The following is a 19,204-nucleotide window of genomic DNA, read 5'->3' as shown; positions in this document are numbered from 1 at the left end:
AGAAATCTAAAAGCCTGATGCTCACAATAACTTATTATTGCTCTTTATTTGATGGAGTGACTCATATAGCACATAGCTTCAGGAGCAGTTTTGGGGAAAGCTATAGCTGAAAACACAGCCAGCTGTAAAAAGCTGCCATTTCCTACACGGCATCTACTTCAAAAGAATAAAATAGATGTCTTCTCTTTTCTGTCCAAAAAGTCACTGCAGAAGCAGCTTTCTTTTGTTATCTCCCAATAAATGTGTCTCTGTAATAGTGGAATTTACTGCTGGGGGTGTGTGTTTCTCACCGCTGCTTCCCCTTACAAAGGAGCTAATCTATCTTGTGCTGGGAGAAGGCAAATGATGTCATGTTTCCTGTGTTTCAGCCTACTTTCCAGCTGCTGCAGAAAGGCAGGGCTGGAGGTAAACATTTCCCTCTGCAAGGGCAGAGCTGCTGCCTCTGGCTGGGCTGGGAGCTCCAGGAGCAGAATTGATGGCCGAGGCCTTTCTGGTCAGCCTGGCTTGGCTTTCCCCTCTGCAGACCCTCCATGGGCAGCCCAGGCACACGGGATGGGCAGGAGGCAGCATTCCCATCCCTGTGCCCTGCTCTGGTGGGGCTGGAGCTCAGCAAGTCAGGGCACTCTGCCTTGGCACAGCCCCGTGGCCCAAGTTTGCAGAGCACCGCCTGAACCAGTTCTCCTTCCAGCAAGAGAGCCCTTGACATTCATTAAGGCTAAATTCACTCTCACATTTTAATCAATGAGATGGAAAAACAACAAAACAGGAATGCATAAGCAAGTCTGACTTTCTTCTTTTTTTTTTTTTCCCCCCTATCAGCAGCCTAACAAGCCCAGGATAACACCCGCCTGCGTGCCGGATTCGCCCAGGCAATTATCAGCGATGCAGATTGAATAATTATGCATGCAAAGGCCCGTCTGGTACCTGCCACATGCAATGACTCAATCCCTGTGCAGGTGCAGGTGCTGCTGCTGCCTCTCCTGCTCCTCCCTCCTGCCAGCTCTGCCCATCACAGCCCTGCCCGTGTCCCCGAGCAGTGGCCCTGGGGACACGAGGTGCCCTCGAGGGCTGCAGGGAGGCTCCTTGGCCTTCTGGGATGCTCTGTGTTGGGTGATGGCAGATTCTGCAGGTTTTCCACTCACCCTGCTCCAGAGGCAGTGCTGAAGGAGGGCTGCAGTCCAAAGGCTGCCTTTTCCCCACTGACCTTCCTGCACGGATTTACCCCAACAGCATTATCCCTTCCCCAGGATTGCTGCCTGCAGCCCCACGGCTCTGCTGCCTGCAGTTTTCCACTCTGTAATTCTGTCCTTTGCCTTTAGAATATGACTTTCTTCATATATTATACCCTGAGTGCAATACAAGAAAATAAAAATGAGTAACAGCTTGTTTCCCAGCCCTGGATGGAGCAAAAATTTTGATGAATGGGCAGACTACTTGCATGAAAAAGAGCATGAATAATTTGTAATGAATAATATTCAAGTGTTACCTTTTTTTTCCACTCATAAATTGCTTGCAAATTTTACTCCCCCCCCCCCCCCCCCAAGCTGTTAGTCACCAGAGCAAATACAGAGCAGCTTGTTGGAAGCATTTGTTTTCTGCTGCTCTGAGCTGTGGTTAGATGTGCTGGTCACTCTGATGGATGGGGAAACTCATCCTGGCATGTTTCTTCCATTGATACTTCATGATTTCCAGAGCTTTGCATATATTTTTTGTCGCAAGAGATGGCAGATGCTGAAAAAGCTGTTTGTTTGCTACTGTTGGTAATTTATAAGTTACTGCTTCCACAGGTCTTAACCAATATTGGAACTTGACAGAGACCTGGATTAAGAATGAATTATGTTATGAAAAATATATGTAGATACTTGTGCTGCTGGAGAGGCACAGTTCACCATTTCCCCCCATTTTTCTGGAGTTTTGCTGTTAAAAAACAACACCCCTATATTTGTGGAGAAGTCTTGTGGAGGTGGAGGGTGAGGAAGGGAGCAGTGGGGCATGGGTGAGGTATTCCTCACCTCTGGCACTATTTCTCCTGGTTTTATTGATACATCAGGCTGCCTTTTCTCACCTGCTCCCTTGTGGAATACCTGGGAGCTCAATTTCATCCTTCCACCCCCTGCCTGTCCTCAGCTTTGGGGAGGGACACATGATGTTCCCCAGGGGTAAGCTCTGTCTTTTCCATGTTTTCACCTTTCCTCCCCCCAGGCCAGCGTGGGACAGGCTGTGGGGTGGGTCTGCAGTGGGGACAGGCTGTGTGGAGGTGGGAGAGGTGTCCCCACTCTGTCCCCCTGTCCGTCCCTGCCCTGTGCTGGCAGCTCCACCCAGGGGAAGGACAAGGGGCAGCCCTGAGCAGCGAGTGGTTATTTCCATGGCAGCTGCATCTCTTCTGACACTTTTCACTTTGAAATTCGAGTGGTTCTGAAAAAAACCTGTGTGCACCTGTGTAACCCTGCCCTGCCCTGGCTTCTGTGGGTGAGCTGAGGCCAGGAGAGGGTAAGGAATGTGCCTGGGGTGGCAGTGTCCTGACCAAGCTGCCCTGCTCCTTGTTCTGGGCATCATGTGGACACTGCTAAACTATTTTGGGATCTCTCCCCCCTCTCCCATTTTCTAGTCCTTTTCCACTGACCTCTTCTAATCAGCTGAGATACTTTCCTGTTTTCTTTTTTCCTTGAACTCAAAGCAGTATGAAGGAATGACCTCTCTTCCATGCACATGATTGCATTTTAAACTTTAATAGCTTCCATACCCTTTTCTAGGAGGTGCTTTCTAGCTGAAGCTCTGTTCATTGCACTCACATTCAGGGAACAGCCAGAAGATGATGGCAAAGTACAGCTTCTGTATCAGATCTCCTCCTGCATGATGGATGCTTCAAATTTAAGCTACACTTTCTTCCAAGCTGAAGATATGTGGGGTTGAGGTTCATCTGGTAGAGTATTTATTCACATTAGGCAGCTGCAAAGGGATCTGGTTTGGCTATGAAAAAATTGGAGTGTAATGGAGTTAATGCTAATTAAGATATATCTTAATAATGCACAGTGATTTCTTAATAGATGCCAAGAGAATGGGCTTAAGGGGAGATAGGGGAACACACCCACAGACCTGCTTTTGCTCTGTCACAATCCCTCCTCTGAGGTGCAGAGGAATGTTTGATTTCTGGGTGTGTGTGTCTGGCAGTGGAAACCCAAGCAGCCAAGATTACAAGAGTTCTGCTTATCCTAAAGTGGATATGGGTTTTTTTGGATATTCCGAGTTTAATTTCTGATTTCCTCTTAGCACCTGGTTGCTGATCATGGCCTCTCCCTCAGTACAGGGAGAGGGTTTGGATACACCAGGGATGGCCTGGGAAAAGTGGATTGCTGACACGGATCCCAGAATGGAGAAGTCAGAGCCCAAATTGCTTCCTGGTTGTGAGAAATGTGATCAGCTCCTGGGTGGATTGCTCTGTTACAAACTTTGATGTGACTGTAGCTGCTCAAAGTGGGAAGAAAGGATGTGTGAGAAGTTTGCAAAAATCAGAATAAGGACTTTTAGCTTATAGATGTCTGTTTCTCATTTGGTGGACTTGTTTTGTCTGCTAACTACATCTAAGATGGGGATGAGCTGGAATCCAACTTGCAGTGGATAAAACACTGGAGAGGTGAGTTGGTCCCTACAAACCCCTCCAGACCACCTCTAAGAAGTAGCTGGCTTTGCTTCCAGCCCAGCTGAGCTCAGCAGCACCCCAGCCCTCGCCAGCAGCCCAGTGCTGCTTCTCCTTTTCCAGCTGTTCCCTGATTACATCAAGTGGGTTTGCTTTTGATGTAAATCCAGCAGGGAGGGCGTGTTGGGAAGTGAGGATATGAGCTGGAACCCCACCTTCAGTGTGAGAGCCTGGCACAGGGTCAGCAGCAGTGAACGATTCTCTGTGACCTCTGCTTCCTCTGCCAGGAGAGCTTGCATTGTGCAGCCATGAACACATAATTCACTGGCACCCACCGGGGAAATGCCCTGCTGGCACCGCACAGACATCCTCAGCCCAAGGAAAGGAGGAGCTGTTACGAGATTTAAAGACACACAGCCCTACAGGAGAGATGTGGGAGATGGATTCTGGGTGCAATGGAGCAATATGCCAGTTTGGCTGGATTCTTTGCAACTTTATTCTTTTTAATGCAAGCATTCAATTCTGCTGATGGTTTTCCATAATTTCAAACCACCTTTACTCCTTTTTTTTCCTCTGCAAACTGGAAAGCAGAAGAGCTGAGTCACCCCTCCAGAAGACATTTCCCACCACAGATGTTCTGCCATGTGATCCTGGTATCTCTTGTTGCTGGAGGAGTTCCTGTGTCACTCCCAGGCCTGGGTGGGGGTGACATTCCTCCAGTGGCATTGCTACAGCAAAGGCAAACTCACCACTCAGTGTATGCTGCAGAACAAGTAAATCCTCTCTGTTTGGAAGCATCCCTGTCTGCACTGAGACCTTGCCTTTGGAAGGTGATAATGTGAAAAACATCCTGTGACGTTTTTGCATTTGTTCTCTGGGAGCCATCCATCATTTCTAGCACCGTGACTTCTGGGTGACTCCTCTGTGCTTCTCCCTGCCACTGTGTGCCAGCTTTGTGCCAATAATCTTGGATGACAGTTATGGAGGTCTAAATTCATCCCTCATTTCTGTTATATATTGCCTGTGATTTAAAGCCACTTAAATATATATTGCTGTGATATAAAGTCACTTAATTGTCTTGTTTCTCATCTGTAACAGAATACTGCGTTTTTCCTCCCTGTCATCTGCCTGCTCTCTGTGGATCCAGGCAGAGCTCTCTTGGGTACAGGTGTCTCAGCAGACTCTTTGGAACAAATAAACTACTTTAGGTGATTAACTTCTGGATTTGGAACTGAAGATATTTCAGTTTCCCCCAGTTCACTGCTAACCAGACTGAGATCTTCATGAGATTTTCTGCAATATTTAAATCCCAACTACCTGAGTTCACTGATTTTGTGAGAATCTTGGCTCTCTGGATTCACTGGGGGTTTTTTTGGTCTTGTCTTTTAAACGAGCATCACTAGCACCAGTGCATAAAAAAGATCCTGAGAGAGATGTCCCCAGATGGCTGGAATCTGCTGTTTCTTCAAATACAAAGAAATTTGGGCTGATATCATGACTTTCCCAAGCTCAACTCATCAGTCTTGTGCATGGGGATGGACCTGTGCAGAAGCAGCATTGGAGGCAGGAGAGAAGCTGCTTTTTCTGTTCTAGCTTGGAGCAGAAAGTCCCTTGGAGCTGACACTCTCTACATAAAATCTGAGTCTCAGCAGTTTCCTTTGGACAGCCAGCTGCTGTAGAGTTTGTAACTTAATAAATATTTCTCTGTTGTTACCTGCTGCTACAACGCATATATTGGGTATTAAGAAATTCCATCTGGGAAAAGTGATACATGCATATTTAATGGAAGTATTTTAGAGCCCAGAAAAGTCAAACCACTCTGTTCAGGCATCCCTTTGTGTGCTCCAAAACTGCCACAAGAGTTAAAGCAAGTTATGGATGTGTGATCTCCTGTATGAAAGGAGCTACATTCATATCTTCCATTCTCAGCCTCCACCTCCTCCTATTCAATTTACAGTCTAGACTCTTTAAAAATGCCTTGTTATTGGTTGGCTTTTTTTTTTTCTCCTGTGGGGAAAGGGCACTTTTGAGACAATGCTCTCAACTGGAGATTACACAGAGTTGGTGCATGTTGGTGCATGATAACAGGAGAGGTTCCAGCAAGCCCCAATATGTAATAAACTGCAAAGGCATAAATTGCATATGATTAAACCTTTGATGGTGGGCTGTTAGGAATTCCCAGTGCAGCATGCCATGCTGCCTTTTACATCAGCCCTTACAAGAGCACTCCCAGACTCGTTGGCTCCAAGGGGTTAATTATACATTATGGATTAAAACAATGAAGGATGCTTGTTAATACTCAAATCATTGCATGGCAGCCCTGGGTGACTCCCTCACCGCTGCTGCCAATTTGCAACTCTCACCTGGGGCAAGATAGGAAAAGCTTGTCACTTCTCACCCCCTTTTCTCTCTTTCCCTCCTCCTTGCTGGTTTTTTCCCCTAGTCTGCAACATCCATTTGCTTGTCAAGGTAGGTGACAGGTGAAAAGCCTACCTGATTATTGAAATTGTAAGGTCAAAAGCAATTGGATCCATCTGCCATGGATGGTAATTTACAGCCAATGCTGGCCCAGGCATGAAGAGATGAGGGGCAGGGGAGGCCTGGTGGGTGTGCTAGAGCAGGGGATGATAAAGAGGGTCAGGGAGGGGGCCTTGTTCCCTTTCCTGGGGGTGAGGTGTCTCATCCCTTGGCTTTCAGTCAAGGCATTGTCTGGGGGAACTGGGTGGTGTCCTCAGAGGCACCAAGGAGCTGCTGGTTGTTGTCTGTCCATTTTTTCTTCTGACTCCAGAAGCTTGAGTGCCTTTTACTTGCCAGAAACCAGCACTGACATCAGAGAGGTGAGCTGAGATAATGTGTCTGTCTAAATGTCAGATGCTGAGTGGATATGCTGTGCCATGAGGAACTCTTCTAGGACTTCTGAGTTCTTTCTTGTTGCAGAAGACTTGAACAAGCTAAGTTAACATCTATAAACCCAGGATGAAGTTATACTTTCAGCAGTTGCAGGCTTTGTATTTTTGTTCTTCTAAATAATAGCTGGAATAAAATTAAACTCTAGAAACTCCTGCTCTGGGTAAAACCCACCCCACTGTACCATCAAATACGTGAATTTGTGCTTATCCTGATAAGGTTTCCTACCTTCAGCCTGAAGGTACCAGTTTGTCTGAGTTAGTGGGGCTCTCTAAACACTCACTCCAGCAGATTTTGTGCTGGGCAGATCTGGGATCCTCCACGTCAAACTGGAGTCCAGCAGTTGAGTGATGTAGAAAACCTTGGTAACAAAGGTTGCATCCAGGGCTTTTCCTTTTTCTCTCCCTTAGAATGATGTGAAATTTGTCTGGAAATCTCCTGCCCTGGTCCTGGGGAGCCCCTCTGCTGTGAGGCTGCTGCCTGTGCTGATGTCTGCTGGGGCTGAACAGGAGTCACTTTCCTTATGCAGTTTTTACAGAGTGGCTCTGTATTGGTGTCTGTGTGGCTCCAGTGAGAATGAATGGAGTGCCAGTGTGTGAGGATCCCAGGGAATAGCTGGGGAGCGAGAATTAATCTTCTGGAAGTCAAGCTAATTGAGCAGTGATGGTGTTTCTGTATCCACATCCCCACACAGCAACTAATCCCTGCCAAAACCCTGGCAGAGCCTGTCCTAGTCTTTTTACAGACTAAGAAATGTTTGATGGCTTAAGGAAGGGGAAAAATAAACAAAAAACCAAAACACAACTGTGGGGCAGCATATAGTAAATAAGACTTTGACCTTATCTGAAGTACTTCTGTGCACTGAATCTAGCCAAGGACTCTTGAATAAAACAAACCTGAAATTTCTAGGCCAAGTAGGTTTTGAGATATGGCTCCACGATAAATTGTTAGAGGAATATTTCAAAGGCTGAATTGCACCTCATTTTTCAAAGTCCCGTATCTCACAAACACCTTGTCTGATCTGCCACAAACTTTGTCAATAAACTAAACCCTGACTACTGATTGTATATGCAAAGTTGTGAGCAAAAAAAAACTGCATGAATTTTCACTCTTACCTTAATCAGCTTCCTTACAGGATACATCTCCTTCCCCCCCCTAAATATTGGCAGAGATTTTGGGGTTAATTAAAAAAAAAAATAAAAAAATCTGTAACTCCCAAACTGATTAGTGCTGAATGGAAAGGCATAGAGCTTGCTGTTTTCAAGTTCTGATTATGGGAACTTTGATAAATAAGAAGTTTGAAGCTAAGTACTTTAAGTTTTCTTTATTTTGTGCATGAACCTCAGGAAAGTAAAAGTAGAGCAAACGAAAAAGCAAGGGGGATTTGAGACAGGAGGAATGAGTGAGTCTGGGACTTGGTGCTTAGTGTCATCCTCTATAACTGTTATGGATAATTATTAATCTCTGGGCCTTATGGCTCTCTGGCAAATGTGTTCTTGGAAGAAGGTCTTGATTAATCTGTGTTTCTGTTTCAGAGGTGTGGATAAACACTTTGTTTGCTCTTCCCCATTTGTACACCTGCAAAGACAAGCCTTTTCCAGTATCTGCATTTGGATCCATGAGAGTGTTATTAATTACACTGGCACCACTATCCAGTAGCACTGGGACCATGACCCTGCACTCCTAGTAATTTGTTGCATGATATTATAAGAATTCAAATTATTTAACAATTTAATAACAGACTAAGGAAACTTTGCATGTCTGTGCTTATGATTATTATTTCTTTTAGCACTGCTTGCTTCTAGTCTTCCTTTGGCTGTGAAGGAAATAGAGGAATCATAGAGTTTATTTTTCTTTATAGCTAGATATTGCCTGGAGCCTCTCAGTTTTTCAGGGATAGAAGTTTCAAATAAGAATCACAAATTTAACAATTTTTCAGATTTAGGTATTTAATCCACATTCTTCTGTGACACTTGTAATAAATTTACAGAGAAATCATTGAGGAAATACCCGCTTAACTGAAACATGAAGGAGGAATTTGGGATGTTCTCTTTAAAGATCTCAGGAATCTGTTAATATGTTTCAAGTCATCATGTCTAAAGAAACAAAAGTAACTGAGTTGCAGCAGTGTTTTCATGTCCAATTATTTCAGCACTTGTGCTGGGTCTGAAATTGAAATCCTATCCATCCTCATTATACAGATATAATCAATATCAGTAATTTAAAAGCTGGGGAATATCTTCATTAATATCCCCTGTTAAGTGGGTTTTAAAAGTCATTGCATTATTATCCAGCTATTATTTTGTCACAGTATGAGATTTAAAAGTAATTTTTCAGTGTGCTGCTACGCCTTGCTAACCCATACCAAGCTGATAAACACCTAAGAAAACAAATAAACAAGCACCACTTAAAATGCTTTTTTTATCAGACATTTTTTTTTTCCCAAGCTGCTGCCTAATAGCAGCACTTCTAAGAAGTCAATCACTCTGCATTTATTTAAAATACTATTGTGCCTTTTTATTTTATTTTTTTTAATGTGTGATTGCTTTTGTCCCAGCTGAAGCTGCTGGGCTCACCCTGGCCCTGCTGATCCTCTCGGTGGTGCTCCAGGTGTGGAGGTGGGACACAAACACCAGTGGCTGGAGATGCTGTGGAGCGGATCCAGGCTATAAAACCACATTGGTGGGCAACGTGTGTTCAGGAGTGGGGCTGAAATAAACGTGGGGGTGCTCAGAGGGCAGGGCTCTCCTCTCTGCTGTTGAGGTCCAGCTGTTGCAGGACTAGAAGTGAAAATCAGGGGGGAGGATTGCTGCTGAGGGCTTTGAGCAGCACACTGGGGTTTGCTGCTGCCACCCAAAAACTGCTTCTGGTTCCCCTTGGGCTGCAGCAGCTGCAGAGTGACCATGTGTGGTAGCAGAGGGGACCATGCTGGCACAGTGCATCTGGAAACTCGTGTGGGAAACTGTCCTGTGCTGCTGGTGAGATCCAAGGAAACCCCTGATGGAGTGAGTGTGTGGTTTTCAGGGAAAGCTCTGCAGGAGTGGGACTCCAGTGATGGCCCCATCCATCACAAGTCACAGCTCTTATCTCTGCAGTGCATAAGAGATATGGTTTATGAAAAAGCTCTAGGTGATTATTTGTTTTTCTTCTCCTCCGTATATGTGTCAGGAATTGCTTGGAGCAAGCTTTGTGTCTGTTGGTGGCATGTGAAACAGTATCTTCCAGGAAACTTCAGAAATATTTTATGAAGTGTAGTAATAAAAATATCCATGTGGTACAGCCCATGCAAAATAACACTTTTGGCTTGGAGCAGTGTATGCAGTTTCTGTAGTACAATGCTTCCACGAGAAACACTTGCAGATGGATTTCATCTCCCTGTTATTTTAACATCCATTACTCAACCCCAGAAAGCTTTCCTGGGGTGGGTGTAGAAGCAGTTATCTGTGACAGACCCTTCCAGCTCGGATCAGGGCTGGCCCTGCCAGCTTGCATCCAGCTCCGTGCTCCTGGCTCTGCTCCTGGAGATCCCCCAGCAGCCACACTGATCCCATTAACTGGGGCTGTGGGGCCCCTCTGCAGGGCTGCAGCTCCGGGGGCGGAGGTGCTCCTGACGGGATGTGCAGGGTGTGGGAAAATCCTGCAAGGGAGGTTCTGCTTCCTGGGAGGACTCTACCAGAGGGATGGTCTGGACCACCTTTGAAGAGGAAAAGATTAGAATACACTCAAGATGTATCAGTCAATTAATAGAGCTCAGATATGGGGTTTGCTTTGGAGCTTCTGCTGCCGTGCCCCGTGAGGAGTTTGCTCCATAAGGATCCTCCTGTGGCAGCACGTACCAGCCCTTTCTGCTGGTCTTTTGAGGTCTATGAGGTTTGACAGGATATGAGCAAGGCTAGTATGGCCAAAGGACAAACTGGGCAGTTGTTCAGGGTTGACATTTCTAGATCTGATGAGGGATTGCATGCAAATTACCACTAATAAATGTTAATTACTGGGAGAGTACATATTTTGCTTGATTCCTTTTTGGCAGCTTGTGCAACTATGTTTTTATATTCCTGCTACTTGAAACGTTTGATTTAAAAAGTAATCCTCTGTAATTACAATGGCTTTATTAAAGGTTGCAGGGCTTATATGATCTCTGTAGTAAAACTTTATGAATTCTTCTATCTAGATAGTGATCTCCTGGCTCTTGCTCCAAAAGAGCAGTGCAGGGTTTGCTAACCACTCATGGATTGGTTCACCAGCCTTTCCCAGTTTGGATCCCATGATTTCTAGTAACTGGAGATCATGAGGGCTGAATATTTTTGCCCAGGATGTCTGTGGGTGGAAGCCTAATTGTCAGCTTGACTTAGTCTTGATGGTGACAGTGGAGGTGACTTCCCTCTGTACAGCTCAGCTCCCCATGATCTGCCTCATGAGCAGCTGGGGCATCAGCTGAGTTTGAGCCAACCTGCTCTGGAGATTCCCCCAGCTCCTGGGCACGGCAAGGCACCAAAGAGCATCCCCAAGATGCAGAGACAGTGAGGGCCTGCTGCTCGTGGTGCTCTGGGGAGCAGGAGGAGCACTGCACTACCTCAAGCTCTGGTGAGTGCCAGGGTGCTGCTTCGAGCTCTGCTTTCATGATTTTTGTGGTAAACTCAAGCCATGGCTCTGCTGTAAGAGCTGGGATGACTCAGCTGCTCAGACAAGATGCCCCACAGTCCAAGACCTTTTGTGCCCAGACCCAAAAGGGTGACGAGGCTTAGGTTACCCTTTGGGGTGCAGTTGCTGTACATCATCACCTCAGCATTGTGGGTGGGCAGGAGGAAAGTTCTGCCCTCAGCAAAGTTCTGCTCCCAGCCTTCCAGCACAGCCCCTTCTGAAAAAACCTGTGCCCCAGCCTTGCTGTTTTTCTGTTTAACTGTGTGACCTGAGAGCACACCAGCTGTGTTGGCTTAATCAGGCTTATTTTTGTGGTCTGTTAGAGCAGTTATGTTTCCTTTTCATAACTCATCTGGAGGAACATCTGACTTTGTGCTCTGTGTGGCGAGCTCGTCCTGGGCAGCTCTGCAGACGGGTCACACGTTGTGTTTGGCAGTGCTGGCAGTGAGGAACATGCCAGAGACAGAACTTCAGAGCCCTTGTGCCCATTTCCACCACAGCCACAATCACTGGCTCTGGGACAAGTTTCTTGTCCTGACTCATAGTTGCTGAGTCATTTTTACTTCTATCTCCTTTTGAAGGGAAATGGCACTTGGTCTCAGGTTTCTTTTGTTATTATTTTTAACGTATGGCAAGGTTTAATAGCTTTTGGTTCACACTTTATTTTTGTTATTAACACTCTTCAAGTTTCAGGCTGGCTGCTGCAACAGCACAATTGCATGTTGGGCTCTGAGCTAGGGTAACTTCTTGGAATAATTTTGGAGTGTTTTGATATAACAGTTCCTGTCTGTCTTTCCACATCTCTGGCCTATGATAGATAATCTGAGAAGATTTTTTTAATAAAAAATGCATCCATCTCAAGCATGCATTCAAAGGACTTTTTTTCTTCCCCCACAGCAGGAGCCTGTGTATCCCTTATGGGCTTCAGTGCTTGCTAATCACAACAATTATTTTTTTTATTTTTTTTAATTTTATCAACACTGAGAACTTGTACAGATTTGCTCTTAAAAGACTTACCCAGCGTGTGATCTTGTACATGCTTTGATTTATGACAGTACTGATGGTGAATGGACTTCTCTATTGCCAGCTGGGTGGGAGAAAGCAGTAAAGGCCTGCTCAGATGAGCCTTGCCTGGTGATTTGGGGCACTGTGTTTCAGTGATGCTGCGTTACTGCCAGAGGATACAGTGCTGGAGCTCAGCAAGTGAGTGGAAACACTTTCTTGGTTCAATGAACCCTGCATCAAGCACATAAAGCTCAGCCGCTCCAGGAAGCCACCATGGAATTTACCTCTGTAGTTCAACACGGTGTATTTTTCAAATGGCATCCGTTTTCTTCTTTTTGTTAGTGTTGGAGGCACGAGGCGCTGAATTCTCACTCCCTTTGGGCTTGTAGCTGAGATAAGGTGTGTAGGTTTTACTGTTGCTCTCAGATAGTAGGTAAACTGCTCGAGATGCTTAAATCGGGAATATGCTAAGTAATCAGGAGTGAAGAGCCCCGAGCTGAAGGGAAAGCGCTCGGGAAGTGGGATAATTCAGTGAGTGGCAGAGCCAGAGGCTGAGCTGTGCCCCAGCTCCACCGCAGAGCCGCCCGTGGGCAGGAGGAGCAGCGATGCTGCAAACAGCAGATGGAGGGAAGCGCAGATGGCAACAGCCAAGGTGAGGCCATGTGGGGGTGAGAGGACAGTCTGGCTCCTTCCCTGGGGACTTGGGTGCCTCCCAGACGAGCCTAAGTTGCTAAAAGCCTGGCTTTGGCTGCCGGCTTCCCTGCTCCTCGCTCCGGAGAGGGGCTGGTGCCGGGAGCAGCATCAGAGGCTCCCCGCGCTGCTCCGCTCCCTGCCAGCAGCCAGGATTGAAATGGCTCGCAAGGACCTTTCCTGGGATTTGCACAGCTCCTGGCTCCCGGCCAGCGGCAGCAGCAGCTTTTCTTTCCTGGCTAATCGCTGATAAAACAGGAAGACCTTGATCATCCCTTTTGACATGAATAACGATGTTATCTCCTGTGATGTATGACCCAGAGCCAGATAACGTCCTCTGGCAGGCCTTTTTTCTCATGAGATGTAAAATACAATGATTATGTTACAAGGGGGAGATAAAGTGGCACAATCTTCACTAGTTCAAATAACTAATTGAAGCAGGAACTAGTGGAAATGGCTTCCTTTGTTCCCCAGCCATTGTTGATATAACAGTGCTTATAATGAAAGCTGAAACTGTTGCCCTCTTTTTCTCTTTTTTTTCCCTTTTCTATTTTTTTTCCTTTTCAACTCAAGTGCCTTCAGTTGTGTTTCCCTCTCCCTGTTTCCCTGGGGGAGATGAGGACAGTGGCGATTTCTAGCAAGGGGTCCTGTTTTCCAGCAAGTCTTGTGTGAGTGTTAGGATGAAATCAATAAGTAGCGCTCATTCTTTGTCTCCCTAGAGGACTTTTGAGAACAGAAAAATTGAGACCAGTGCTCTCTAAACCATAATTACACTTTTTTATTTTATTTGCTTTCTTTTTTTTTCTGTTTTTTTTTTGTTGGGTTTTTTTTTTTTTTTTTTTTTTTGAAAGCAGCAAACCTAATTACCTGGCAGGAACGATAGCCAGGGGTATATTGGTATTTCAGCGAGTGTACAATGCTTACCACAATTGAGTTCAAATATTAAAAAAAACAATGAAAAAAAAACCAGCCCTAAAGCAGGCTCGTGTAAAAAGCAGGAGAGGTGAGAACAGAGTTTCACACAGGGAGTGGTGCTGCACAGTTATGGTACACAATGATTAAAGGTGTTTGGAGGTTGCAGAGCTTGGTTTGATCACTAAAAAAGCTGTGATGCTTTTCCTCCCAGGTGGGGCAAATGAGCCTTTTTGAACCAAAACTGGCTTTGAATGTGAGACAAGAATTCCTTGCTTTAAGAAGCCTGAACATATTCCTTAGGATGATTTAGTAATGCCCACACCACACAGAGGCCAGCATTAAATATGAGCTCGCTGTCAAAGGCTATGGGCTGCGGGTTTGCTGCTGCGGTGGGGGCTGCACTGCTGAGCAACAGGCTGTGCTCTGATCACTTGATAACCTGCATAGATGAAGTCAATAGAGATGTATCCTACCATGTGGCAGAGAGACACAGAGAATTTAAGAGACTTGTTCACATTCCTAAATGACTGTACCAATTTCATAGTGAAATTGGGCTTCAGCTCTCATGATCCATTACCGCATCAAAGGTCTGTCTGATGTCTCTCAGAATCACTAAATTTTATCTTATCAGCACTCACGGCACTTTTGGCAAAACATCTGACTTGTGTGATGCACACGCATTCCAGCTCTTTGTCCTTGGATTGTAGAGGCTGTAAAGCCAGGTCTGCAGCTGGTTCTCCCTTCTTTCTCAGGTCCAGTCCTGTGAAGCTCAACCCCCACAAGCCCCCACAGCTGCAGAGCCCAATAACCTTGCCTTGAGACCACACAGGTGAGGTAAAGGTCACCCTCAGCTATCTGAGTGTCTGGGCTTTGCAAGGCATTTCAAGGATCCAGCTTCATATTTTATTGATCATTAGATGATGTGGGTTGGAAAGGACCTAAAGATCACAGAGCTGCAATCCCCGTGCCATGGGCAGGGACAGCTTCCCTAGACCAGGTGCTGGAAGCTGATCCCATCCAGGCTGTCCTTGGCCAATGGCTCATCACAGGTGCAAAGGTTTCAGATGTTACTTGGGTGCTGGGAAGATTTTGCACACAGGATATGTGTAATAGTGGAGACTTTCATCTGACAGCTGGAGTTGTGGCCTCCCTGGTGGGAGATATTGGGTAGGGTTGCAGAAGGATGTTTTTACTTGAAGATTCCACCTTTCACTTGCTTCCAGATGACCCTCTTGATCTACTTTTTTTGGGTCAGTGTAGGGATGACCCTGGCAGTGCAGCAGCATCCCCCCCACAGCATGAGCTGCTTTGGTGTCCATCAGCCCCCCTGCTGCAGAGATTGTGCTATTTGCTATCCTGAAGCAGGTGCAGGCCAGACCAAACGCTGAGTGGCTTCAAAACCTGTTTGCAGCTGAAGTAATGCTCCCAAAATGCTGCAGAAAAGCAGTGTGAGGAAGCTCAGAGCCGGGCACCTGGGTGCTATTTATGGCTGAGCTACTGTGTGACCTTGAGCAGCTCCCTGCACCTCTGAGTCACAGCTCTGCCTCCCCAGCTGCCAAGGGAGTGGGATGGTAACACCTACCTCATTTGCAAGGGTTATCATGTGGTGCAATTTTGCACTAATTGAATGTAGGAAAAGTTTTTTCCCCTTCCATAAAGGCTGCACTGCAATGGTCTACCCTCCCAATGCTTCCATGCAGGCTGGGAGTGTGGCTGAACTCATCGGCTTCTAGAGGGTGCTTTGTTCCCTGTAAGTGCAGGAGGAAATATTTGCAGAATTGGGACTCCGGTGAAAAGTTTTATGAGCTACCACATGGCCACTGTGCAAATCAATTACTGTAGTAGGTCTGTAATGAGACTAACTCACAAAACAGTTACTGACTCTACAGCAACTTGAGCACTTGCCAAAAAATGTGGCCAATAATTAGTGATGGCCTGAGGATCCAGGGTTTTCAGCAGCATTTGCTCGGTGTGAGGCTCACAACCCAGCTGATCCTGGAGATGGTCCTGCTTCTGAGGCCAGATTAGCTGTTGTTTTTAAAAATATTTGGTTTGTGTCAGTCTTTTTTAGAGACCTGGTTTAAAACCTTTCAGGTGTAAGTATAAAGCTTAAAAGCTTTTCCACAGCTCCACCCTTAAGAATGGGTTTAATCCTTTTAACAAAGCTCTGATCTGACAGTTTATTTCGCTCTAGGCTTTAGCTTCAGTGGTTGCAGCCAAAACCTGACAAGTTCTTCTTGTTAATTCTGAATGTATTATCCAGTGACAAATGTATCTCCCACTTATATGTGACACTGAGAATGAAATGCATATGATCAAATTTCTTATAGCTGGAGTGGGGCTGGTTGTTAAGAACATCTCCATATCTTTGCAGTATGACAGTCAATCTAAACCCATTCTTTTTCAGCAGCATATCTCAGCCTAGTTTGGGATACTCATGATGGGTTGCAATCTGCTGCCATACTCTGCAAAGATTAAAGAAAGGCTAAAAATAAACCTGTCACTTTCCCTGGACATTTTCTTGTGAAATGCAGAGAGATACCTCACTAGCATGCAGAATAAATTCATATAGGATTTTTTATGCTGTGTTTTTTTTATGGACAGATGGAGTCAGTATCGTTTCTGATTCCTCATCTCTAAATACAGTGGTGTTATGTACAGCCTTCCACCTGAAAGATTGTCTTGGAAGCCAAAAGAGAATGAAATAGATTTTTACAATAAAGCCAAAAAGTCTAATTATTTTAAGTTTGCCAATATACAGGATAAATATAATGGATTCCATGAACTCTGCTCTGAAAGTATCGGCACGATGATGAAATTTATTTTCTGGAATGTAGTCTGTCTCAGGAGGTTGGGGTTTTTCTTTGTAAGACTGATCTTTTGGTAGTGTAGTAACACCTCAGGAGGAGGAAGATGACTGGGTACCATGGACTGACAGCCAGATCCCTGCCCACAGTCTGTGTGACCCTGTCCTGCATTTAAACCCCCTTAAGCAGATCTCCTGCTGTACATCTTCTGTGTGTTTGACTGGACCCACTGCTATTTTCACTCTGTCCTTGAGTTTCATCGCTGCTCCCGTGCTTTCCTGAGGCTGATGATTGCCAGGGATGCGAGGGATCAATCTCTTCTCAGTGTTTATCTGAAAGCAGCTGCATTTTCCAAGCGACTGTCCCGTTTCCTCTTCCCCCAAACCATGCAAGGAGCTCTGTGGCTTTTGCAAATCGATGCACGAAGGAGAAATGCTAATGGCAGGATGTCTCTGGGCAGCGCTGGCCGGTGTCACCGCAGCCAGAATGCGCGAAAGTCAATTTCCTGTTAAATTAGCTCGGCTGTTTCTCTAAGAAAGGTGGAATTTTAATGAAAGCGCTTATTAATGGATGAGCCCAGAGGGAAGTGGGTTTGTGGTGAGGCCCGAACTTTATAGGGAAAGCCTTACCTCGTAAAAGGCCACAAAAGATGCTTACAGGCCTGAGCTCGGCCTGCTCGGGAACTGACTGCTTGTGCAGGGGACAGTCTTCCTTTTCCCATAAAACATGCATTAAGGGTGCCAACTAAGTTGGTTCTCTTTTATATCAGTCACAAAAACAGTAGGAGGTTTAGTTCCTGTCAAATTTTATGGGCCATTTACAAGGAGGCCTTCCCCAAAGTATTTCACAGGCCAAATAAAAATAAATGGCACTGAAAGATTTTATAACACAATGCACGAACTGTTGTGGCAGTGGGAGAACATGTGCTGGAGACCTTGTCTCCTTCCCCTGTGCAGAGGAATTAAAATGGAATTTTAATTATTGTACCTTTTATAGCCTTTTTCATTTTTGAGCATTACTGTAGTCTCATGGTTTCCTTTGGGAGGGAGGGACTGAGACTTTATATAGAGATGAGAAAATGGGATAGAGGTACAGTTTCATGGCCCTGGAGAGTGGCATCTGCCCCGCAGGGAGATAAGGAAAACCACGGGAAGTGGGGAGTGATGACTTGCAGAGTTGAGAGTGCCTGTTGAGCTCATAACTCTGGGTTCTCTAAAAAAACTGTGCTTAAACTGGGGGTTTGATTCATGGCACTGCAGCTGTGCAGCTGCTGGGGAGGCACTTCATCCTGTAACTTCATTTTTCTGGTCAGCACAGGAGGACAAAGGGAAGGAGCCAATTTTCCTCTGTGCTAGGAACAGATAAAATATTCAGAGAGGAATAGTGTGGCTTAGCTTACAGTGAGAAGCCTGTTAACAGGAGTAGCTGCAGCTCCCAGTTTACAAGCTGCACTTCTGTCGGGGGAGGAAAGCAGCACCTAAAAACCTGTGTGGAGAGGGAGCAGCTCTGGGGAAGGTTTTTAATAGACACGGCTTGAGCAGTCTATGCTGCTGGGGCTGCTTCACAGCTCCCTCCCTGAACTGCTGAACTCTGCATCTCCGTGCTGAGTTTACCACACCAACAGCTTTATCGGAGGAGTGAAACAACAGCTTGCTTCCATGGGAAGGGAGAGGAACAACCTTACCCCTCAGCAAGCAAATGGGCAGCAAGCAAAGATGCTCTTGAAAGGGTTTCTCTTCCCCTCCTGTGCGTGTGTTCTTGGCAGCCCTGCTCAGCAGAGGTCAGGGGTTCAGGCAGAAATGCAATCACACCACTGCTGCTTCAGATTGCACATTTGATAAAAGATTAACAATCAGATCCCCTCGCTGACCTTACAAAATGAGAACTGCTGTTGCTTTGTTAATTATTTTTCCCCAGGAGGGTGGTGTAGCACTGGAGCTGGGGCCCAGAGGGCATGTGGGATCTCGATACTCAGGCTGACTTGGTGGTTGCTGTGGTGCTGTATCCATTCTGGTTCAAAAAGGACGTGGCATTGAAACGAGCCCCTGAAGCAAACAGAGCTATAAATCAGTAATGTTGATAATTTTGCATAACAATGACATTATTCCCTCTCCTCACATACCTGTGGCTTCATGACTTTGAGTCAAAGCTTGGAGACAGGTTTACACTAATGCAGAAGATCTGGCTGATGTGAACACACAAGTATCCAATTGCTTTCTAGTTCGGGTGTCAGGCTACAAGAAAAAAATACCAGCTAGTAACCTAACACAAAAGGCATTGTACTTGAGAAGTGACTAACTAGATTCATTTAACTTTTAATTTGTGCTGGGTACCATCAAAGTAGCAAAAATGTTGTTAATCTTCCTGCTCTGAATAAACTGTCTGCTAACAGGGAGGTGTGAGGGAGGGAGCTGTCTACTAAATGCCTTTAATTAAGTGAAAGTGTCAGTATTACCCAAGGAGAAAGTACTGCCTTTTATTCTGTCCCAAGTGGCGTCTGCTTGAAGCCATGTGGCAACGCCCTGTCTGCCCGAGCCCTCCTGGGGCTGGAGGAGCCAGGGGTGCTGTTTTGGGGATGCTCTCAGTGGTGGTGGTAGCACCG

Source organism: Poecile atricapillus, chromosome 16 (genome assembly GCF_030490865.1).
Source record: "Poecile atricapillus isolate bPoeAtr1 chromosome 16, bPoeAtr1.hap1, whole genome shotgun sequence".
Lineage (NCBI taxonomy): Eukaryota > Metazoa > Chordata > Aves > Passeriformes > Paridae > Poecile > Poecile atricapillus.
The sequence above is the reverse complement of the archived record's forward strand: the minus strand, read 5'-3'. Positions refer to the sequence as shown.